The 25,398-nt window shown below is 37.1% G+C and overlaps 1 protein-coding gene and 1 long non-coding RNA gene across 3 annotated transcripts in view; one reads left to right on the top strand and one right to left on the bottom strand.

Moving 5' to 3' along the window:
* Positions 1-25,398, top strand: part of rab34a (RAB34, member RAS oncogene family a) — a 626,412-nt gene that overhangs the window by 25,918 nt on the left and 575,096 nt on the right. The window lies entirely within an intron of this gene.
* Positions 6,797-23,835, bottom strand: LOC141377805 (uncharacterized). Its single transcript, XR_012390723.1, has 3 exons — positions 23,462-23,835; positions 13,932-14,517; positions 6,797-12,556 (listed from the first exon to the last, which is right to left on the bottom strand). It is a non-coding gene; the product is annotated as an uncharacterized lncRNA (long non-coding RNA).

Below are 25,398 nucleotides of genomic sequence, written 5' to 3'. Positions count from 1 at the left end.
GGAGACTAAATAGTTGGGTTTTTAGTCGTTTCTTGAAAGTAGCGAGTGACTCTGCTGTTCTGATGCAGTTAGGGAGTTCATTCCACCAACTGGGCAGATTGAGCGTTCACGAAAGTGCTTTCTTCCCTCTTTGGGATGGAACCACGAAGCGACGTTCATTAACAGAACGCAAGTTTCTGGAGGGCACATAGATCTGCAGAACTGAGAGCAGATAAGAAGGAGCAAGGCCAGAAGTCACTTTGTAGGCAAACATCAGAGCTTTGAATTTGATGCGAGCAGCAACTGGCAGCCAGTGCAAACGGACTAGCAGCGGAGTGACATGTGCTCGTTTAGGTTCATTGAAAACCACTCGTGCTGCTGCATTCTGGAGCAGTTGAAGAGGCTTGATAGAGTTAGCTGGAAGCCCAGCTAGTAGAGAGTTGCAGTAATCCAGTTTGGAGAGAACAAGAGCTTGAACAAGGAGTTGAGCTGCATGTTCAGATAAGAAGGGTCGGATCTTTCTGATGTTATAGAGTGCGAATCTGCACGATCGAGCAGTTCTAGAAATGTGGTCAGAGAAGTTTAGTTGGTCATCAATCGTTACTCCAAGGCTTTTCACCATTTTGGATGCAGTAATGGTTGCCCCATCCATCTGGATTGAAAAGTTATGGTGTAGAGTCGAGTTGGCAGAAACTATAAGCATTTCCGTTTTTGCGAGGTTCAGCTGAAGATGATGATCTTTCATCCAGTGTGAAATATCCAACAGGCAGGCTGAGATGCGAGCTGGAACCGAGGGATCATCAGGATGAAAAGAGAGGTATAGCTGGGTATCATCAGCATAGCAGTGGTAGGAGAATCCATGTCTCTGGATGACTGGTCCTAGAGATGATGTGTAGATGGAGAAGAGAAGTGGCCCAAGAACAGAGCCTTGAGGTACCCCAGTGTTTAGATGCTGTAGGTTGGACACCTCTCCCCTCCAAGACACCCTGAATGACCTGTCAGTGAGGTAAGATCTGAACCATTGTATAACAGTGCCCGCAACGCCCAGTGACTCAAGCGTAGATAGCAGGATCTGGTGGTTGACAGTGTCAAAAGCAGCTGACAAGTCCAGCAAAATGAGGACTGATGATTTAGAGTCTGCTTTAGCCAGTCTGAGATCCTCCACGACCGAGAGCAGGGCAGTCTTAGTTGAGTGGCCTTTCTTAAAGCCGGATTGCTTGTTGTCCATGAGATTGTTTTGAGTAAGAAAGTCCAGGACTTGATTGAACACTACTTTCTCCAGAATCTTGGCCATGAATGGAAGCAGGGATACTGGTCTGTAGTTTTCAAGTAGCGTATGGTGCAGGTTGGGTTTCTTTAGCAGTGGGGTTACCCTAGCCTGCTTAAATGAAGTGGGGAATAAACCACAGTCAAGAGATGTGTTAATTATGTGAGTCAGTGTTGGTATGACTGCAGGAGAGATGGCTTGCAAGAGATGAGAGGGAATGGGATCGAGTGGACAGGTGGTTGCATGGCTAGAGAGCACGAGTTTGGACACCTCAGACTCAGAGAGCTGAGAAAAAGAGGTGAGTGTGTGTGGTGTTGGTGGTGTACCTTGCATGTTTGTTGTAGGTGCAGCAAATTGAGCACTGATTTTTGCAGTTTTGGTGCAAAAGAATGTAGCAAAGTCATCAGTAGTAAGTGTGGAGGATGCGGGTGGAGGAGGAGGATAGAGGAGGGAGGAAAATGTTTTAAAAAGTAGGCGAGGATTAGTGGCATTGTTGATTTTCAGACGGTAATATGTCTGCTTTGCCGAAGTAACCTCAGCTGAGAAAGAGGACAGAAGAGTTTGGTATGTTAAGAGCTGTGCAGGATTTTTAGTTTTCCGCCAAATTCTTTCTGCAGCTCAAAGTTTTGAGCAATGCTCACGGAGAGCATCCGAGAGCCAGGGTGCAGGAGGACTGGCACGGGCTGGCCTGGATGCAAGAGGACATAATCGGTCTAGACATGATGCTAGTGTGGAGCAGAGTGTATCAGTGGCACTGTTCGAATCAAGTGCAGAGAGTTTGCAAGATGGAGGAAGAGAGTCTGAAACAATGGTGGATAGTCTATTGGGTGAGAGAGATCGTAGGTTTCTGCGAAAGGTAACCAGTGTTGGAGTGTGTGGCGGCTCAGGAGTAATGTGGATGTTGAGAGACAGAAGGAAATGATCGGATATTTGTAGTGGAGTTACTATTGTTTGATCAGCGAAGCAGTGTCGTGTGTAAATAAGGTCTAGCTGATTACCTGATTTGTGGGTAGCAGAGGTAGGTGCTCTTTTTAGGTCAAAAGAGGCAAGCAGAGTCTGAAAGTCTGCAGCTTGCGGTTTGTCAACGTAAATGTTGAAGTCACCTAGCACCAACAAGGGAGTGTCAATATTAGAAAAAGATGAGAGAAGAACATCCAGTTCATCTAAGAAGTGACCTAATTTACCTGGCGGGCGGTAGATGACAACCACATTTATGTAGAAGGGGTGGATAATGGTGACTGCATGGAATTCAAAGAAGCTGATTGTTGGCAGGGACGTTATCAGAGTAAATTTCCATTCTTTGGAAATTAGTAGTCCAGTCCCACCCCCTCTCCCTGTGTGACGAGGAGTGTGGGGAAAAAGAGAAATTAGCAGAAAGAGTAGCATGTGTAGCAGTGTCCTCCGGCCTCAACCAGGTCTCAGTTAGAGCCATGAGATTATAGTCAGAATATGTAGCTATGGAGGTAATAAAATCTGCCTTGTTAACAGCTGATTGACAATTCCAGAGGCCCACGGAGAGAGAGAGTTGTGAAATAGCAGATACATGTATAGAACGAAGGTTGTGAGGATTACGCCTGCAGCGTACCTCCCGTGTTTTGCGAGTGTTAGTAACAACAGGAATTAGAAAACACATAATAAAAGTGCACTGACAACAAACGATAAAGTAAAACAAGAAAGTAAAGTACTCAAGTGCTTTGTCGGTGTCTTTGCTCGGTGGAGTCGCGCAGGTCGATGGTCTTTACACTCGTTGGTCTTCACACGAGGCGGTCTTCACACGAGGCTGCCGTGACCGCTGCCGCGGTGAACTAGTTGTTTATATAACCCCAAAGCACTAGCTGATTGAATTCAGCTGGACACGCCTCGAGAGTCAAAACAAGGTCCGAAACTAAGGCGGACGACGCGAAACCGTCTGCGTTCGCTACACAAGCTCTTATAGTAACCAAGGAAACAGTGGCTAAACACTTCTAGTATGATACACAATTGAAAGCAAGTTTAAATGTCCTACAACTTTGCACAAACAGCTGAAAACAAGTCCTCAAACCATACACAACAACTGAAAGTTGCACAATTGCACAGTTGCACAATTAGTTCTGTAGACCCAGAGCCTGGAGCTTCACCACCAGCTTTGCAGGCACTATGATGTTGGATGTTGAGCTGTAGTCCACAAACAGCATTCTCACATATGTGTTTTTGTTTTCCAGGTGAGACAGAACAGTATGCAAGGTGACAGCAATTCCATCATCAGTGGAGCGTTTATTCCTGTAAGCAAATTGCAGAGGGTCAGTGTGAGCGTGCAGTACAGAGCAGATGTGCTTTTTAATCAGCTTCTCAAAGCACTTGCTAAAGATGGGTGTCAGAGCAACCGGAAGTCAGTCATTCAAACATGTGGTTTAGCTGATTTCGGTATGGGCACAATAGTAGCTGTCTTAAAGCATGAGGGAACCACAGACCGAGAGATCGAGAGGTTAAAGATGTCCGTGATAAACTTCCGCTAGCTGGTGTGTGCATGCTTTAAGTACATGTCCAGGGATGCCATCTGGGCCCGTAGCTTTCTGGATATTCACGCGACGGAAAGATCTCGTTGTGTCTGCTACAGAAACAGAGAGTGTGCTGGTGGCTTCAGCATCGGCCGCGGGATACTGAGGGAAGTCCTGGGCTTCAAAGCGGGCATAGAACGAGTTAAGCTTGTCCAGGAGAGACGCAGCAATGTTTACAGTGGCGGATTTGTTACCTTTAAAGTCTGTGATGTAATTAAGTCCCTGCCACAAGCTCCTTGCGTTATTTGTGTTAAATTGACCCTCTCCCTTGTCTCTGTGTTGACGTTTTGCTGCTTTGATGGTTTTCCTGAGGTTGTAATTTGCTTGTTTTTGTTCCTCAGCATTTCTAGATTTATAGGCCGAAGTTTGCACTGATAGGGGTGTTCGCCATTGATCCATGGTTTTTGGTTGGGGTAGATACGGACAGTTTTTGTTGGGACCAAGTCCTCTATACATTTTCTGATGAAGCATGTAACGGTGTCCGAGTACACTTCTATGTCGTCATCAGAAGCTGCCCGCAACATACCCTTCACATATCTTGAAGTGTGGCCTGCTCTAAAACGTCCTGAGGGTGGGTGGTTCCCGTTTCAGCTTCTGCCTGTAAGCAGGCAAGAGCAGAACAGAAGAGTGATCTGATTTGCCAAACGGTGGGCGGGGGAGGAATTTGTAGGCATCCCGGAACGGAGAATAGCTGTGGTCCAGAATGCGATCACCAAGCGTGTTTGTGATGTGTTGATAGTATTTTGGAGCGTTTTTTCTGAGATTGGCGTTGTTAAAGTCTCCTGTAACAATAAACGCTGCCTCCGGGTGTGCGGTTTCCTGCTCACTTATGCTCCCATACAGTTCCCTGAGCACCTGCTCTGTGTTGGCTTAAGGGGGGATGTAGACAGCCGTAATTATCACAGCTGTGAACTCCCTTGGTAGCCAGTATGGTCGACACCAAAGCATAAGATATTCCAGATCAGGAGAACAAAATGATCTAACTGGGTGTATGTTCCTCTCATCACACCATGAGTTTTTAATATATAAACAAACACCTCCTCCTTTGCTTTTCCCTGAGTTCTTTCGTTCTATCCGCGCAGTGCACGGAGAATCCCGAAAATTCAGCAGTTGTGTCTGGTACCTCCACAGATAGCCAGGTTTCTGTAAGGCAGATAATGCAGCAGTTTCTTGTTTCCTGTTGGAAGAAAATGTGCACCCATAGCTCGCAAAGTTTGTTGTCCAGTGACTGAACGTTAGCCAGCAGAATGGTGGGGAGCAGAGTTCGTAATCCATGGCGTCTTAGGGTGCTTTCACAACTGTGAATTGATTCAGTTGTTCTGAAATAGGGATTAATATTGTTCAATGTTACTCTTTGTTCTTGGTGCGGTTCGGTTTCACACGGCAAAGTTTCTAAACGGACGAAAAACCTAACACAAGTCACGTGCGAGTAAACGCTCCTCACATTGGTAAGTTTCATGGTTTATTTTGAGTCCCGCTCAGCTGTCAGGGGCGTGGTAGTGGTTTGTGGTTTGGCATACACTGTGATATAACCGGGCTCGGATCGTATCGCTTTCTCACTAAAATCGATCCGCTCCAGAGTTCGTTTCAATCAATCTCGGAGCGATTGGATCCGAGCGCAATGCCAAATGAACCGCACCAACTGGGCAAACGAGATGGGTTCCGAAACAAAAGTCTAGGTTTGAAAGCACCCTTAGTCTGACAAGGACACCGGCTCTCTTGACTCTTTTCCAGCTGTGTTTCTGTTGTCACTTCAGTTGTGTGACCCAGACAAAAGGCTCTGTTGCTGTGTTTGTAAACAGAGCGTCGTTAAACAACTCAAAGTCCGGTCTTCGATATGCAACGAGGGAGCCAATTTTCCAAAGTATGTGTCTGTTGTAGGTCATGAGAGTGAGTACATCCAGCAATAAAATGACAAAAATACAAGTAAAACACACAAAACACAACAAAGTTTGCTGGGAGCTCGGAACACGACAGCCATGCTCGGCACCATCTTGATGACGAAAGAAGTTTATAACATTTGGCAACCACCTAGAACACCCTAGCAATAGCCTAGCAACCACTTAGAACACTTAGAATTAAGCAACCTTAGCAACCACCTAGAACACCCCAGCAACACTTTAGCACCCCAGCAACACTTTTAACCACCTAGCCACACCTTAGCAACTGTCTAGCAACCACTCAGAACGCTCTAGCAACACCTTAGCAGCCATCTAGAACACCCTAGCAATGCCTTGGCAACTGCCAAGAAACCACATAGCAACATCTTAGCAACAACTTAGAACACCTTAGCAACCACCCAGCAACCACTCAGAACACCTTAGCAACCGCATAGAACACCCTAGCAACACCTTAGCAACCACTCAGAGCAACCTAGCAACACTTTAACAACTATCTGGAACAGCCTAGTAACCACCTAGCAACACCTTACCATCCGCTCAGAGTACCCTGTTAACCACCTAGTAAGAAACATGCCAATCCACACTAGAAACATGCAAATAAATATGTACCTTTCTATCTATGCCAAATGTTTCAAACATCTTAAGAACTACTTCAGTTATTTAAACTTTAACACTACTTCAAATTTTCATACGAGGCTTCCTCAAGCCACCATAAAGTTTGTCTACGAACTTTACTTTCCTAGTTGACTTTTTTAGACTCCACACTGGAAATTACATTTAGTTGAATCAAATAAACTTTTCTAGTAAAAAAAAGCTGAATAAACTATCTGAACTTACATCAATCAAGCTGACTAAAAATATTAATTTCAGCTTTGTATAACTTAAAAAATGTAGTTGAAACCCTAATAACTTATTACAATAAGTTAAAGCAACATCAAATTATTGTCTTGACTTTTGTCCTCAAACGTTTACAGAGCAGACTTTAATATTATAAGCTGATTTGTTGCTTTAGAAACGCTTTTATTTTTGTGCTGCTTAATTTTTTTTATTATATTTTTTGATTAATAGAAAGCTTGGAAGAACAGCATTTCTTTCTTTCTTTATTTTTTTTACATTAAATAACACACATTTTATTCTCCATTTTGAATCAACTGTCCTCATTCTTCAAAGGTTGTCCTTGCACAGGGGACATTTAGGCGATTAGCTTCTCAACGTCATGCCCAATCTACCTTTGTGCCCCCAAGAGCAGTTTGTACTAATAGCTTTGCTCTAAATTGAGTGGCAGCCATGGGGCCGAACAAAGCAATGCAGGAAATGTCTGAGTCAGTCACGCTGAACAGTTACACACTAAACAAACAAAAGTCCCTAAACAAAGAGAGCTCCTCCTTCCACAAAGAACACATGATATATTTATAGAAATAGTCATTTGGTTCTCATGAAAAAAAAAGCATTTCAGCTTTATCAATTTATTATTATTTTTATTTTTTCTCAACTAGATTTACATTAATGTTTTTTCACTTGTCATCAGTGCGTAAATTATTTTTTATATAAATTTTAAAATTGAGATTTATAGTTCACCTGTAAGCTGAATAAACTAGCTTTTCATAAGTTATTTTTGATACAAGTACTTGGAAATAGAATCTGAGGGTTCAAAAAATGTAAATATTAAGGAAATAACCATTAAAGTTGTCTAAATTAAGATATGCTATTAATTATTATTGATTATAAATTAAAATATGCTATTGTACATATCGTTCCACCTGCAAGGAACAGTGAATGAAAAGGTTCCGGAAAGTGGATTAATATAGGTATAGCTTACCCAAAATGAAAATTTTATTATTATTTATTATATCATTTACTCACCATTCACTTATTTAAAACCTGTTTGAGTTTTTTCTGCTGAACCAAAGAAAATATTTTGAAAAAAAAAAAAATAATAATAAAACACTGGTAGCTGGTACCCATTGACATCCATAGTCATATATTTTTCCCACTATGGAAGTCGATTTTTTAAAATATCTTCTTCTGTGTTTATTTTTTAATCTAAGATAACAATATGCGATGTACGGTACTATTTAAAGCCTTGTGGTTAATACAATTTCTTTAAAAACATTCTATAGTTTTCTATTATTTCATTTGGTTTCAATATATTTTTTTTACATTATAATAATGTAAACATTGATAATAATACATCTTGAATTATTAAAGTTTCACACATATAGACCATTTTTAATGTCGTGATGTCAGTGGCCCATGAACATTTCCTGTGTGTTGGTAAACTATTTTCTAACTGTAACAAGAGGCAATTCAATCATAACTTAATGTCAAAACATTTTTCATTATATTATGGATCAACATGCGGCTCTTTTTAGATTCTCTGAAGCTATAGAAATTCATCATTCATTCATACATTCATTTTCTTTTCAGCTTAGTCTCTTTATTAATCAGGGGTCGCTACAGCGGAATGAACCGCCAACTTATCCAGCATATGTTTTACGCAGCAGATGCCTTTTCAGCTGCAAGCCATCACTGGGAAACACCCAAACACTCTCATTCACACACATACATTACAGCCAATTTAGCTTACCCAATTCACCCGTACTGCATGTCTTTGGACTTGTGGGGGAAACCGGGATACATGCAAACTCCACACAGAAATGCCAACTGGCCCAGCCGAGGCTCGAACCAGTGACCTTCTTGCTTTGAAGCATCAGCGCTATACACTGCTATACGCTGGGACCATTGTTTTTGTTTACGTCCCTAAAAATGGTCTACAGATGATCATGTTGCCTAAACAACACCAGTTTAAAAAATGGATCTGCAAATAAATGCTGTATTTTGCATGCCAAGCCAGTAGGTGGCAATGTCACGTCGTATAAAACACAGTCCACCTGCACACATACAGTCCTGTAGTCTTTTTGTTGTTCTTACAACCCTCTATATACTGAACACATAATACATATGCGCATGCCACCGAATTCACAAAACCCAGGTTTTAACAACAATAACGGCTCCGAAACACTTCAAACGAAATTGGAGAACAAACTGAAATGACATCATTTTAAACAAAATCCAGCCAAAATTAAGTTTTTAGTTTGTTTTAGGAGTTGGAAACAGCTCACCAAAGCTTACGTATTGGGGAGTTAATTTTGGTCTTAAATACCTTTGAGCTAACCTTTTTAAACTTTTTTTTTGACATGGCATTTATTAAATGGTACACAATGATAAACAATGACAGTGATAAACAATGATTTCGGTGTCTGTGTGCAGCAAATAAAAAACATGTAAAGATGTGATGCACCACGGTAGCGTTTCTCATGAAAAAGGCTGTTTACCAAATGTGTCTGAAACTGTTCTTCTCTCTCAGACGCAATTGATGTTGATTTTAGGGGAACATGCAAGCAACGTGACTCATTTACATCAAACTCATGGGTGTTGGAGTTTTCAAACATCTCTTAGCCCTCAAAAGAAGTACACCGACCCACTGTTTCGTCATAGAAATGAACAGCAAAATCAGGTAAATGTCTTCTATTTTTAGTTTGAAGTGACGTCATGCAAACCCTCGCTCAGAAGGATTTATAGAGGACTGTTGAGGAAATAGGATTCAGTTTAGAATAGGAATAAATTACATTTAAAATGTTTATTTCACAGGCGAGGCAGTGGCGCAGTAGGTAGTACTGTCGCCTCACAGCAAGAAGGTCGCTGGTTAGAACCTCGGCTCAGTTGGCGTTTCTGTGTGGAGTTTGCATGTTCTCTTTGCCTTTGCGTGGGTTTCCTCCGGGTGCTCCGGTTTCCCCCACAGTCCAAAGACATGTGGTACAGGTGAATTGGGTAGGCTAAATTGTCCGTAGTGTATGAGTGTGTGTGTGAATGTGTGTGTAAATGTTTCCCAGAGATGGATTGCCGCTTGAATGGCATCCCCTGCATAAAAACTTGCTGGATAAGTTGGCAGTTCATTCCGCTGTGGCGACCCCGGATTAATAAAGGGACTAAGCCGACAAGAAAAAGAATGAATGAATGTTTATTTCACGTTACCTTTTTATCAAATAAATCAAGCTTGGGCACACTTTATTTTGATGGTGCGTTTGTTGAATTTAAGTTACATTGCATCTACATGCTAACTAATTTTCATTAGATTATAAGTGGACTATTAGGTTAGGGTTAGTTGACATGTACTTGCTAAGTTGAAGGAGCATATAAACAGATGTTAAGCAGACAGTCTAATACTCGAATGGACCATCATATAATTATTAATTAGTATTACCTAAAGCTTACTAAACATGAGATACTTTCTACCAACCCTAAACATTTGAACAGCAGTCAATTCCATTTTTCTTGTAGACATAGTTTTGAAATCTTGTAGTTGGACAGTGTAAATAATAACCACAGGAAACAGGGTAAAGGCGATACACACGCTCTTTCATATAGCCGCCAGTCTTGATAGGAGGTTGTTCTCCTTTTGACCTTTACTCCACACTTTATAAATAGACAGGGAAAGAAGTTACTTCCCGAATTTCCTGACTACAACAACTTCAGTCATATTTATCAGACTTCAGGCAGAAGCAGAAACATTACTCTTCGGTATCTTTGCTCAAAGCATTAGTTTAGTCCCAACTTTCTTATAGTGCCTCTCCCTCAATAATTGGCGCTCTTTCATCATTCTCCTTCCCTCTTTCTCCACCAGCGGCCAGCTCTTTATGGTTCTACATCTTGTAATCCTGCCCCTTTATTGCTTTCTCAGCGAGCTGCTGTCAAGGGTAAGGCAATTAGCTTATCACAGAGACATGATTTATAGAATCTACAAGTGACACAGTGCTCGCGGTACTGCACCGATCCTCTTTGATTTCGCCCCCCAAAACATCTCATTGTCTGCAACTTTCCAGCAAGACGTATTAAAGTCCCGGAAGGAGAGTTTGAGCAAATGCATCTCATAGCGACTGTGCATCAGTGCCTGACTTGTAATGTCATTTGGAAAAGCCGTGGGAGGCCTGAAATCCCCGTCTGAAATGTGTTTGTGTGTGAGGAATCGAGAGAGAGGTCAGGTTGGTGCCAAGCTTGATCCCTCTTGCCTTATCTCAGGTAATATCCCATCTCTCAAGGCATGTGATGTTGAGCAATGTGGTTGTAAAGCGGGACAGCGCTTTATGTTCCTGAGAAACTTGGGCTTCGTTGCATGCTCAGTGAGCGAGTAGCCGCGGGGACTCTTTCTTTCTGTCCCTGACGCTTCCAAGTCATTCGCTTAAGTTTAACACTATACTCATGTGGAGATGATCAATTTATTGAGATCTAATCTAAACAATATATTGCTGTGGTAAATATAAGGTATGGATCTTATACGTTGACAGTTTAATTAATCAGTGTTTTTGGAGAGATTAGTAGATTCATAGTCAAGAATATGTCTGCATTGAGTGGTTTAGATCAACTGAAATGGATCTGTACGATTTATACTTTTATTTTACTGAAATATTGGACTCAAAAGTATCATTTGTTTGGAAATCAGACAGATTTATTGAAAGTTTGGGCTCAAAGGAGTCATTTCTCTCTGAATGAGACAGATTCACTTAAATAGTGGGCTCAGAAGCGTCACTTGTTTGAGAATCAGACTGCACTCGTCACAATTTACATTTAAGATTCACTGCATGATTGAGCTTAAATGAGTCATTTATTTGGGAATCAGACTGATTCACTGAAATAGTAGGCTCAGGCGAGTCCATTGTTTGAGAATCAGAATGCACATATCTTGATTTAAGCTTACAATTAGCTGAAAGATCAAATATTAAAGAGTCATTTGTCTTGGAATCAAACAGATTCATTGAAATAGTGGGCTCAAAAGAGTCACTTGTTTGTGAATCAGGCTGCACTTGTCATGATTTAAACTTATGATTCTCCAAAAGACTGAGTTCAAAGGAGTCATTTGATTGGGAATCTGATAAATTAACTGAAAGATTGGACTCAAATGAGTAATTTATCTTGGAATCAGACAGTTTTGCTGAAATAATGGGCTCAGAAGAGTCCCTTGTTTGCAAATCAGACTGCACATTTCATGATTTGAGGTTGTGATTCACTACAAGACTAGGCTCAAATGAGTCATTTGTTTGCAAATCACACTGAAATTCAATCAGACTGCACTTGTAACAATTCATGTTTATTATTCACTAAAAGATTACACTCAAACCAGGCTTTTATTTGGGAATCACTAAAGATAGTGACTGATTCACTAAAATATAGAAGAGTCATTGATTCAGGAATCAGAGTGCTTTTGTCACAAATTATGCTTGTGATTTGCTAAAAATGTGACTCAAAAAGGCTTTTTGTTCGGTAGTCATTCTGATTAAGCAAAAGATTCGGCTCAAAAAAGTTTTGTTTGAGAAACAGACTGCACTTGCTTAAGATAACTAAAAGATTCAACTTAAAGCAGACTTTTCAGTTATGAATCAAACTGGGGCTCGGAAGAGTCATTTATTCAAGAATAGCCATAAATTCTACTTTAGATTTAGAAGAGTAATTTGCTTGGGAATCAGACTGTACTTGTCACAATTTATGCTTATGATTCACTGAAAGGTCAGATTCAAAGGAGTCACTAAAATAGTAGACTAAGAAGAGTCGTTGTTTGGGAATTTTCTAAGTGAGTTTCGAAGTGAGCCCTCCTTACCCACCAAAGAAACAGATTGTGCACTTAGATCACCTGGCCAAAGTGGCTGCTTTTGCACAGAAGGCCAGGAATGTTGGTGCGGTTTTGAAGAAAAGAAAAGCACTCCAGAGGATAATATCTAATGATTTTACCTTTCATCATCAATGTATCTCTGAGAATACATTCATTCTCACATGCTCCTTTTCTTCCAACTGATGATATTCTGTAAACCTCCACAAACCTAAAAAGAGATTTTTACAGTAAAAATGTGGTCATCCTTGACTGTGTTGTACCAAAACACATCTTGTCTTACATTTCGAGCAGACACTTGATGTCAAAACGACATCAAATTGACATCAAGCATGACTTTAAAAAACAGGTCAAAAATGCAATTCGATTTAATTTCAAAACCTTGACGTCTATTTGACATCCATAGATGCCCTCATGACCACCAAAATAACAGCACAAAAAGTGTATACAGTGGTTCCTTGTTAATCGCGAGAGTTAAGTTAAAAAATTAACCCACAATAGGCGAAATCCACAAAGTAGTCAGCTTTATTTTTTACAATTATTATTAAGTCCAACTTTTGGTGCAATGGCTAGCATCTTCCTCTGATTTTTGGGTGCTACTGCCTTTAATGGTGAAAAATGTTTCATCCACATTGTGGGGTTTGTTGAAGAGAAAACTTTATGTATTTTTGTAAATTCGGCAAGCTAAATGCATTCTGTACTGCACAATGTGCTAATCAGTACTCAATGCCCACAATGCACTGTAAAAAAAAAAGCATGTCAAAATGCACTAAAAAATCCATGAAGCTGCGAGGCCACAAAAGGTGAACCGCGTTATAGAGAGCGACCACTGTATAAGAAAATTGTATTTATCTGAAAGCTTCAGTTTCAAATGACAGATTTATACTAGATTCTGTATTCCTACAATGCATGTTATCTACCCTGATTACTGTAAATACCACAAGCAAATAAAATTGGACAGTCCTGTAATCGATTTTTGACACCAATGTTAGATGTCAATTAAATGTTATTTTGAATCAATTAACATCAAATGGATTTGCATTTTTATGTGTTTTTAATGTGTTTTGATGTTGTTTGGACATTAAGGTGCCCGCCACATTCCCAGCAAACAATTTTTGTGTTTAATAGACGTCTAATAGACCTCTAAACATAGTCATCTTGGCTAAAACAAGGCTAAACTTGGGCTGCCAGTGAAAATCTAATAGACATCTTAGAAAAGCTCAAAACTAGACTAGTCATCAAATAGACAGATTAGACAGACTATATATGTGGAGTCATTCATTTCTGTTTATTTGATGACTAGTCTAGTTTTGGACTATTCTTAGACATCTATTAGATTTTCACTGACAGTTCAAATTTAGCCTTGATTTAGCCAAGACGACAATGTTTAGACGCCTATTAGACATCTATTAAACATTTTTAAAAAACAAGAAATGCTCACTGGGTTGTGTTTCAAATCATACTTACCTTCCTCAACCTTTTCTCAAGCACAAAGCACTGATGTAGAACATGACAATATTAGATGGACTGATCACTCCAAAATATGGTGGTGGCCAAAAGACACCTATTGGAATGCATATTAATACCTGATAGAAACGGTAATCCATCTCAGCTTGTGATCAGATCATTAGAAATGCATGTTAATACCCATTGTAAACAGCTCCTCATTAGCTCTGTATTGTCATAGAGCGTCTCAGCAGGGGGTTTGGGAAGAGCTACAGTAGTAATGGCTGATCAGTCAGAGGAGTGAACAAGTCAATGACTCTCAATTTCTTTCCAACACAGAAATCGTTCAAGCGTTTCCACCACTTCATTCCTGAATGTAGTAAACGCTATGAGGGCATGTGGGCACCCAGGAGGGTGGTTTGGAGACCTCCATGGGCTGTTGACAATAATGTGTCATCGCGGGGCAAGAGGAGGTTGGGTATGCGCTGGCGCTGTGTTGAAATGCAGATGGACCGAGACTCAGAGCAAGGGGTCGAGAAGGGGGCCGAGGTGGAAAGGTCAATCCGATGTGGCTCTCCATGCTTGGAAGAGGGACCGTTTTTCCATAAGGATGGCTCCAGTGGTCGGGGTTAATGTGCTGGCTGAGGAACGGAGATGTGCAGATGAATTCATTAGCGGAGGAGCAGAGGACCGTGGAGACAAAGGGACAAAAAGGCAGAGTCCAAGCTGAAAAAAGGGGGGGGTAGGTTAGTGATCATCAGCACCATAGTGACAACATTAAACAAAACAAAGACACGACTGTCATGATTTTCTCACTTCCATAAAATAAATATGATTTTGTGTCACTTTTTCGGTGCTGTTGTGCAAACACTAAAGCTTTTTAAGCACTTTTTCGGTGTTACATGACAGGACATTAGGTGTAGAGTTGAAAGAAGCCATGTGTGATGAGAGCGAAGGTGTTTCGAGATGTCAGGGCAGACGCCACGGTTGATTGAGTGTGAAGTTTTTCTCTTTACTCATGAAATAATGGATAACTTTGGCTTTAACATTAGGTGGCATGTTGCCAGGTATTTGCACAAGATTGAGATCTCAGGGGGGCATCGAAAGAGCAATGCCAAGCAGATTCACTCAGAGATTCTGAACTGACACTGTTGATTGAACCTGGTTTGTGGTTGTTGGAGATTAAATGGGAATTTGGGGTAACTAAAACTGGTGATTTAATAACCTGCTCGAAAAACATTTATAGCATTTTAACACACAAACAAGTTAGAATAAATTACAACTGAGACACTAATATCTTAGTGAAAAATTATTAATGAGCTTTTTTGTTCTTATTGGTAATGTAAAATCAAATGTAAATATAAAACAAAACATAAGAAAGGACTGAAAATGCAAACATTTGAAAATCAGATTAAAAGTGCAACAAAGTAAACTCCAAACTGTGATTAGTCAACCTGATCTCACAAGGAAACATAACTGTGTATTGTCAGAAAAGTGGCTAATTTGTCCAATTTCATATGATTTCAGGTCGTCATGGTGGGGCAGTGGGTAGGCGATTGTGCGCGAAGGGCGCTGGTTTGAGTCACAGTTGGGTCAGTTGACATTTCCGTGTGGAGTTTGCTTGTTCTCGCGTGTTTGTGTGGGTTTCCTCCAGGTGCTCCGGTTTCCCTCACAGTCCTAAGACATGCGCTATAGGTGAATTTGGTTAACAATATTGGCTGTAAAGTATGGGTGTATGTGTGAAGTATGGGTGTTTCCCAGTGTTGGGTTGCAGCTGAAAAGGCATCCGTTGGATAAGTTGGCAGTTTATTCCGCTGTCGTCACCCCAGAATAACTAAGGGACTAAGCCAAAAAGAAAAAGATAATATGATTTAATAAAATGTTACCATATTTAAAAGGAGGAGTGCCCAACTGTAACTGAGGGATGAGTAAACCTTTTCAAAATGTATGAATGAGATTGAACAAATGAATATGAATTAACCACTTAATCAAACAGTTCTGAAATGCTTGTCACAATTTATGCATTTCTAACCAATATTAATTATACTGTATAAATCTAAAGACAAACAGAAAACAATGGCTTTATATAGAATAAATGTTTTGCACTGTAAAAAATGTAATGACAAAAAGTCAAGACAAGTATTCTTATATTGATTTAATTTATTTTAATTAGTTAATCATGCTTCAACTAATTTTTAAAGTTAAACAAAGTTTAATGTAATATTTTCAGTCAGCTTGATTGATGTAAGTTGACAGCCAGTGTTTTTCAGCCAATGATAAACTTCCGGTGAAAGCTTAACATGTCCATTTTTAATTTAACAAGGTTGTTTTAACAGCATTGATGTTGTAATGTAATTACATTCAGTTAAATAGACTGAAATAGACAGTTCAACGGACGCTCAGAGGCTGGCTGGATGAAATTAAAATTCTGTGTGCACATGCTCCATTTCTGACCAGACATTTTGAATGATCCCGTAGTAAATTTAATCGTCATTTCTTTTATTATTTAAAAAAAATATATGTTTTAATATCTAATTTCTAATTATTTAATTAATATTTGCTAGTATAACCCCAAATAATATTTTACTAGTGTGATACTAGTATTTAATTTAAAGTGCAATGTAAAGGCTTAAATAGGTCAATCAGATTCATTAGGCAAGTCATCACACTATAAAAAAATCCTGATTGCCTTAAATTTATAAGCTGAACCAAATTAACCTTATGAGTCCATTGAACGTATAATATGTTAAACTGACTTAAAACAGCTTGTGTAACTTATAAAATTAAGTTAAAACATGATTAACTATAATTTACAATGAGTTAAAAGCATATGCTGTCAGGACTATTTGATCATATAATTTTTACAGTGTAGGACGCAGAGTTTTAGTATAGCCAATCAAAAAAAAAAAAAAAAAAATCTTAAAGGTATTAAAAATATCAACTTTAGCATTTTTTACTCTTTTTATTATTGCAGCCAAACTAAAAGAAAGTTCTCCAGAATAAAAAATGTAGCAGTATTTGTCCTTGTTCTTTTAAAAAGCAATTGGGAAATATATGAAAAATAATAATTTCAGTTATCAATTTTCTCTAAAACTCTATACTAAATGTTTAAAATGATTTCTAATGAATTATTAATATGTTATTTCCATATTTATTCTCTTTTAAAAATAGAGTTTTAGTCCATATATAAAATTTAGTCCAAGCATTCACCACCACCATCTTCCTCCAATAATTTTCCTGCAGTCTACTCTGTTTCAGGTGAACCTGGATGTGACTGTGGACAGTTTACATAAAAGGGCATAAAACAATACCTCCATTTACACAGACCGCAAAAACCTTGATTACTGTCTGAGCTGGAAGGAAATGTGCTGAATCCTCACCGTATCTGTTATTCATTAACAGCTGGCAAAAAAATAAAAAATTAAATAAAGAGGAAATAGATAACCTGCTACTGCTGCCGTCAGAACAGCATGACAATTTGCTGACAGAAAAAAAAGATCTTGACACTTTAGGTGCCAGATTCTGTGGCGTTTGGCTTACCGACATAGTTAATGGATGCAAAAATCAGCCCACGAGACACTTAAAAATAAAGCTTTTTTATTGGCTTCATGAAGAACCTCAAAAACATCAAATGTTGACATTTACATTCCACAACAGCTGCTGGAAAAAAGATTTGTTCACATCATATAAACAAGTGCTTAACACCATGAAAATATTTCAAGAACTTTTTTGTGGAACCAAATATAGTTCTTATGGCACTAACTTTTGTAACTTTTATTTTTTAAGTGTGGGCTTATATCATGATGACCGAGGAAAACTAAACAAAAACGTATATATATATATATATATATATATATACATATATATATATATATATACATATATATATATATATACATATATATATATATATATATACATATATATATATATATACATATATATATATATATATATATATATATATATATATATATATATATATATATATATATATATATATATATATATATATATATATACATATATATATATATACATATATATATACATATATATATATATATATATATATATATATATATATATATATACATATATATATATATATATATATATACATATATATATATATATATATATATACATATATATATATATATATATATATATATATATATATATATATATATATATATATATATACATATACATATATATATATATATATATATATATATATATATATATATATATATATATATATATATATATATATATATATACATATACATATATATACATATACATATATATATATATATATATATATATATATATATATATATATAATTATATTAAAATATGTTAATATATATATTTAAGTAATTGGAAATCCAACAGAAAGTCTGCTTCATGGATGCCAAATATTCGAACAATAGAGCTTGGCAGAATCAACATTAGGCAATTTGGGAGTTTTTGCTGATGTGGTGGTATGAAAATGGGTCCTTGAACAGTTCAAGAAGGTGAAAAGACATAAAAGTTGCATACTACATGCAAAATATTGCTGTCTTTTACATATGTCATAAAAGTGGGCTATAACATTATAGCCTATAAACAACAGAAGGCTGTGCAGTTGATGATGCAGTGCCTTTCGTTGGAGGAGGTTGTAAAGGACTTTTTAGTGTTCATAAAGCATTACGTTTACATTTGAATTTTCACAAAATATGTAAAGTTGAGAGCAAAATATTTATCTCTTCTTGAAATTTTTTTTCAAATATCCCTCAATGTTCAACATAGCAGGGGCATTTTCACAATATTTCCTATTATATTTGTTCTTTTGAAGACATTAATTTCTTTTAATTTGGCTGGAATGAATGCAGTTTTTAATCAAAAAGAAACATGCTTAATATTTTTATTCCACTTATACTTACAATTTTTTTGCTGCACTCAAAAAAAATAAAATAAAACGATTACTGCTGCTTGTTCAAACAACCTGTTTAAAATAAGTTGAAACAACACAAAAATGTTTATTTGTTTTATGTTCAGTCCACTTAAATTTGTAAACCATTTGTGCTGGGACAACATGAAGGAATTGTGTTGGTCCAACTACCTGGTTAGGGGATATGTAGTCCCCAGCATGCTTTGATGAAGAAAGGGAAATTTTGACAATGAAAGTAATCTTAGGTGTTTAAAGTTAATAGAAGGACTCGTTAGAGTTTAATCCTTACTTTGGAATAAAGATTCACAATTTTATTTTTATTTTTTTGACGATTTACAACAGTTTTATGTAATGCTTTCAGTTTTGAGATTACAACCTGAAGTAGCACCCATACTTTGGATGTTGGCAGCTTAATTAGCAAAAATGCAGTTTGTTGCTTTGCTCAGTGAGCAATAACTGTCCTAAAATGAGCTCTGAGATCAGTCGCGATCAACTGTATATGAAATAATTACAATTATATAATAATAACTCATGAAATATGCTTAAAAATGCTTAAAAATGTCTCTTTTAGTTCATTATAACTTTAAATAAAACTAAAAGACTTCGAAATGTACAACACATAATAGACAAGCATAATATTATCAGGCTTTTGAGTTTAAATAAAAATCCAACTGTATTTAACTTTTATTTGATAAAATCATGTTGGAACAACTCAATTGCATTTAATTGTGTAAATAGATTTTTTATTTGGTGCTAAACAAATTTATTAGTCGGAAATCCTGCCCTCAATAATATAGAGTTCATCCAATGGGTTATTTTTTTGAGTGTGCTTGTTCAAACTACTTATTTAATTTAAGCTGAATGGTCACACTTTACAATAAGGTTCATTAGTTAATGTTAATTAATGCATTTACTAACATGAACACACAATGAACAATACATTTACTACAGTATTTGTTCATGTTAATAAACGTTAGTTAATGAAAATACAGTTGTTTGTTGTCAGTTCATGGTAACTCATGGTGCATTAACTAATGTTAACAAGCTCGAACTTGAATGTTAATAATGCTTTAGTAAATGTTCAACTATGATTAATAAATGCTGTACATGTGTTGTTCACGATTAGTTCATATTAGTAAATGCATTAACTAATGAACCTTATTGTAAAGTGTTACCAGCTGAATTAACACAATTGTTGTAATTCTTTGGACACCTTAAATTGTTTTATGTTTAATCCACTTAAATTTGTAAAAACAATTAAGGTAACAATCAGTTTGTGTTGCGGCATAAAAGAAATATGTGGAACCCAATAAAAATGCAGGCTTACACAATTCATTCAGTTCATCCCAAAACAAATCAATTAAGCTAACAACAAATTAAGTAAGTAAATTGGACATAAAACAATTAAGTTGTACCTCAAAAAATCTTAAGAATTGTGTTAACTCATTTTACATATTGTTTGAACAAGCAGCTCTTTTGAGTTTACAAATCACTGTTGTCCAATAACTTCTCTAATTACCTGAACTTATAGTCGACCTAATTAATGTAGTTAAGCTTTTAAATTGCACTTTAACTCTTTAACTGCCCCACCCACCAAGATTTTTTTGCATTGCATCTCTTAACTTCTAACATAGTTAACACACTCAATGCATTTTTTTTTCTAAAATATCAATCTCTACCAAATGGTTGATATGTCGGGTTATGGTATTTAAAAATATAACAAAAATCTATATTTTTTAAACTATCCATAAAAATCCCTGAAACATTTCAGATTCTCATTCAACTTGTTTTCTTGTTTTTTTCTTGTTTTTTTGACAATAAAATTAAAATCAGGTGTAGTATTGCAACAGGATTATGTTTGTTTGATTTTTTTTATATGCCAACAATGCTGTGTAGTGTAAACCATTATTGAAAACAGTCAAAATATGGTCAACCATGTGGTCGAGCAGGCAGTTAAAGGGTTAAGCAAAATACTAGTGTCTTCTAAAATAACTATTGCAATGTTACTGTACTGTCATTGCTGAAAAGACAAAAAAAAAGAAGTTATTATTAATTAGCTTAAAAGTATTATGGTTAAGAATGTGTTGAAAAAAACATCTTAGTGCCTTTCTTAATCAGGAGTCACCACAGCAGAATGAACCGCCAATGTATCCAGCATGTATCACGCAGCGGATGCCATTCCAGCTACAACCCATCTCTGGGAAACACCCCTACACTCTCATTCACACCCATACACTACTGACAATTTAGCTTACCCAATTCGCCTATAGCACATGTCTTTGGAGTTGTGGGAAAACCAGAGCACCCACGCAATCATGGGGAGAACATGCAAACTCCACACAGAAATACCAATTGGCCCAGCCGAGGCTCGAACCAGTGACCTTCTTACTGTGAGGCAACAGCATTACCCACTGCACCACCGCACCACCTTTTGGGAAATCACTTGGGAAATATAAAAAAAAAATTGATGATTATTTCTGCCTTCATCTGGATAGAAATGAACTAAAACTGTTTGTGTAACTTTATATTTATTTTTTTCTCATCGCATATTATTTTCGGAGTTGTCTAGATCGCTAGTACTTTTAGAAATACAAATTTGCTTTAATTTACTGCCCCTCAGATCATCCAAAGAAGGTGACTTTTTTTCTTCATAAAATCATTATTTATATTAACAGTGCTTTTTGATTCACCAGCTCTTATCTCATGAGGACACGGAACTATTTTATGTATTGTCAAAAAAGTGGTTCATTTATATAAGTTTGTTCATTCATTCATTTTCCTTCAGCTTAGTGTCTTATTTATCAGGGGTCACCACAGGGTAATGTTCACATATTTTTTACGCAGGAGATACCCTTCCAGCCGCAACCCATTACTGGAAAACATCTATACACTCTCGCATTCACACACACACACACACACACACACACACACACACACACACACACACACACACACACACACACACACACACTCATACACTACGGACAATTTAGTTCATCGAGTTTACCTATATCGCATGTCTTTGGACTGTGGAGACCGGAGCACCTAAAGGAAACCCACTCCAACACAAGGAGAACATGCAAACTCCACACAGAAATACTGGGACTCGAACCAGTGAAAATTAAATTAAAAAAAAAAACATTAGTGTCCACAAACCCCACCGCTAAACCTACTGTCATTGAAGAATGAGCAAATCATAATAAAACATATGAGTAAAATCGTACAAATTCATACGAATTAGCCCCTGAATCAGAAAGTTGCAAATTGCTGTATGCATGCATTAGAAAAAACCCAACACGATCTCACAACAATTCGTTACCTTTTTGCTTTATTGTCTAATTTGTATGAATTCGTACAATCTCATTCATACAATTTATTATGATTTGCTCATCATCCAATGACAGTTGGGTTTAAGGATGGAGTTAATTGCCACGCCTCATTTTTTAAATCGTCCATTTTTGAACAACTGAACATGTATGATTTTATACGAATTGGCCACTAAACTGACAAAACATAAAATTGCTTTGTTTACTTGTGAGATCTGTGATGGGAAGTAGATGCTGATAACAGGGAATGCGGATCCAAATGCAGGTTTATTATACAGAGATGGTCAGGCAAGCAACAGTCAACACAGGAACAAACAAATGTATACAGGCAATCCAGAGTCGTGGTCAACAAGCAGGCGAATGGTCAGTATAGGCAGGCTGCAGGCAACGTAAACAAACAAGGCGAGGTTCAAAGACGTAAGGAAAGGCAAGTAAAACGTGCATAATGTTCACTATCAGTATGACAAGACTCTTCTGGATCTAGGCCAGGTGAGTGGTGCATAACTGGATTGTGTAGTCTACTTAATGGCGGATTTGTAGTTCTATGCAACACTGTGTGTTTACCAACAATCTGCACAGGCTGGATCGCTGGTGATCGTGACAAGATCAGACTGGAAGAAACATTCATTCATTCATTCATTTTTTTTCAGCTTAGTCCCTTTATTCATCAGGGGAAACACCCATACACTCTCGCATTCACACTCATATACTACGGCCAATTTAGCTTGTTCACCTATACTGCATGTCTTCAGAGAAAACCGGAGCACCCAAAGGAAACCCACGCGAACATGGGGAAAACATGCCAACTCTACACAGAAACGCTAACTGACCCAGCCGGGACTTGAACCAGTGACCTTCTTGCTGTGAGGCGATTGTGCTACTGCACCACCATGAAGAGATTGTACTGAGTCATTTATTTGCGGATCAGACGGATTCAATGAAAGATTGGTCTCAAATGAGTAATTTGTTTTGGAATCAGAAGGATTCACTGAATGATTGGGCTCAAAAGAGTCATTTGTTAGGAATCAGACAGATTCACTAAAATAGTGGGCTTAGAAGAGTCACTTGTTTGAGACATTGACTGCTCTTGTCACGATTTAGACTTATGATTCACTGAAAGATTGGGCTCAAAGGAGCCATTTATTTGGGATCAAACAGATTCACTGAAAGATTGGACTCAAATGAGTCATTTGTTATGGAATCAGACTGATTCAGTGAATAATTGGGCTCAGAAGAGTCACTTATTTGGGACTCAAGTGGGGACTCAAACCAGCAACCTTCTAGCTGGTGAAAGTGCTAACCGCTGAGCCACCATGTCGCCCTGCTAGAAGAAACACATTAAAGAAAATGTATACACGGGGGTTTTATAAAGTGTAAGGGGGTGCGTGTATTAGAAACTTACCTTGATGTAATTACCTTGATGTTCTTGCCTTAGTCTTATCATCGTTATCTTTAATTATTTAGTTTTGCCTGTATATGTTTGTTTGACTCTCAGCCATTGACTCGCTTTAAATAACTCACAATTTCAAGCTAACAAATTTGTTAATGTTCAAATGAAAAGAAAAAAAGCCAACTAGATCTTGGATGGCACATTTTTAAGTTTTGGGTGAACTATCCCTCGAACACTTGAGAAATCAAGCAATAAGCGGGCTGCTGAGATAATGTTTTAATTAACTTCCCTCAAATGAGTCTAATGAGGCTAATTGAAAGTCACTGGAGTGTGTTTCTTTGAGAGCCGTGTGTTTGTTTTGCAGGGTTTTTTGGTAAGAATGTTCTAGCACTCATGGTCGTCCGGCGTGCCGCTGCATTAATGAGGCTCAGCTCCAAACCTCGTCTTCGTCGCAGAGGAAGCCATGCAGGTAATTGCCTTTGAATGTTTAATTGTGTGTGTATGTTGAGTGGGAGGTGGAGACATTGAGGGAATTGGAGGATGAAGAGGAGGATCAAAAATCACACGCACCTGATTTGAGTGAGGGAAAAAAGTCACAAGAGGAATCAGCCCTGAAACCTGAAACTGATCACTCTGTTTCGAGCTGTAGATTGAATGACGCCTCAAATCATTTTCACAGATTTGCTTTTTCTTATATAATATTAGGCCATTGAGTTTCCCTTTAGATTTTCAACTTTATGTTACACCCCTAAAATATAAACAAATTAATTCAATACAGATAAGAAAAGAGAGGCATTAAGTCATTTTATATAAGAGTAATTCTTCAACTACGGGGCTTTTATGTTTGTTGATCATTTATCCAAAAATATATATCATTTTGTTCAAATTCCTCTTTCTTTGTCGAACAATAAAAAATTTTATTAAAAAAAATTACCAGCTTTCTATTTTTTTATATTATGAAAATAACATTTTAAAATATTATTTATCTGTTATCTATTAATGTATCTTAATTAAGCACTACTGAAATAATTTAAATATTTTATAGTTATTAATGTGACTATTATCAATATTATTTTTTATACAAAATATAGCTGTCGCACAGTATCAGTGTCATTTCCACCACAACACTGTAATGTCACTTTAAAAAGTTTGTAAAAGATTGTTTAGGTGGTTTCTGTAAAAATGAATAGTGCCATCTAAGAACATGTTCAAGATGAAGAGAATTTAAATTTTTATCAACAACACTTCAAGGTAAATCAAGGTAAATATTGCTTGATAAGGAAATACATTTATTCTACGTCATTTCCAAACAAGTTGTACCTTCAAAGATGTTTTTAAAAAACAAACAAAATGAACGTAAATAAGAGTGTTTTGTATACATGAAAGGCTAGTATCAATTCAAAGCTAATTGGTGAAGTTATTTTTCTTTTTTTTTCACAATAAACTGTAGAAATGTCATTTCCATCACTGTCATTTCCATCACCACACAAATTTTTAAAAAATATTGAAAAAGTTCTCATCACGCATTAAAAGTGTATTCACAATATATATGTTCATGCTCTATGTTTAATATACAAATTCAATTTATTTATTTTCTAATAAGCTCTTAACCAAATTAGTTTTAAATTTTAGAGTGTAACAGGTGTACAATTCAGCATACAACTACGTTATTTCATTGACAATTGTATAATTATTATATATATATTGTGGAAAGTTTGGTTAAACTACATACAAAAATTATCTTGAACAAAGTTTGACTGCCATAATTTATTTCATTTTAAAATAAAAGCTGTATATTGAGATGTGGTGGAATTGACATTTGTTCAGTTTACGATGGAAAAAAAATGTTTCTCTTCTTATCTAAGTTTGTCCTCTTACAGATCTTAAAACTAGACTAATTGTTTAAACTTATGAGGCTATGTTACGTTCATTTTGAATAAGTTTTTTTT

The sequence above is a fragment of the Danio rerio genome, chromosome 15, assembly GCF_049306965.1.
Source record: "Danio rerio strain Tuebingen ecotype United States chromosome 15, GRCz12tu, whole genome shotgun sequence".
Taxonomy (NCBI): Eukaryota; Metazoa; Chordata; class Actinopteri; order Cypriniformes; family Danionidae; genus Danio; species Danio rerio.
The sequence above is the reverse complement of the archived record's forward strand: the minus strand, read 5'-3'. Positions and strand labels throughout refer to the sequence as shown.